General features: G+C 46.3%; 1 protein-coding gene across 1 annotated transcript in view; it reads right to left on the bottom strand.

The window, feature by feature from the left end:
- LOC119586012 (organic cation transporter protein-like) overlaps window positions 1-460 on the bottom strand; it is a 23,322-nt gene that overhangs the window by 2,366 nt on the left and 20,496 nt on the right.

Below are 460 nucleotides of genomic sequence, written 5' to 3'. Positions count from 1 at the left end.
CCTTCAACGCTGGCTTTATGTTTGCTTTCTCGATTGCGATGAACCGGATTTGGGTTGAACCTGGACTGGGTTCAGGTTGAGCTGGGCTCGATCTGCGTGACATTTTTGGGTTGAGTCGTATTGGGTTTGTCTTTTTTTTTTTTTGGGGGGGGGGGCTTGAATTTGGGTTGAATTGGGTTAGGGTTGAGTCCAGGTCTGGTACTGACTTGCGTCTAAGGTTGACAGTCGTTTTTTTTTTTTTTTTGGCTGAGCTTGAGGTTGGCCCGAGTTGAATTTTAGGGTTTGGACTCGGTTGAACTCGGTTGACTTTGGAACACGGGTTGTAGTCTGGGTTTAATTTTGGGTTGGGTTTGGGTTGGCTTATGGCTGCGAGTTTCGGCTGAAGCAACGCTGCCAACTAAGGAACCCTAATTATTTCGGTTGATTTTACAATGGACGCGCAATCGTATATAATACAGCC

This window comes from Penaeus monodon, chromosome 20 (genome assembly GCF_015228065.2).
Source record: "Penaeus monodon isolate SGIC_2016 chromosome 20, NSTDA_Pmon_1, whole genome shotgun sequence".
In the NCBI taxonomy this organism is placed as follows: Eukaryota; Metazoa; Arthropoda; class Malacostraca; order Decapoda; family Penaeidae; genus Penaeus; species Penaeus monodon.
This window is presented reverse-complemented; position numbering and strand designations above follow the sequence as displayed.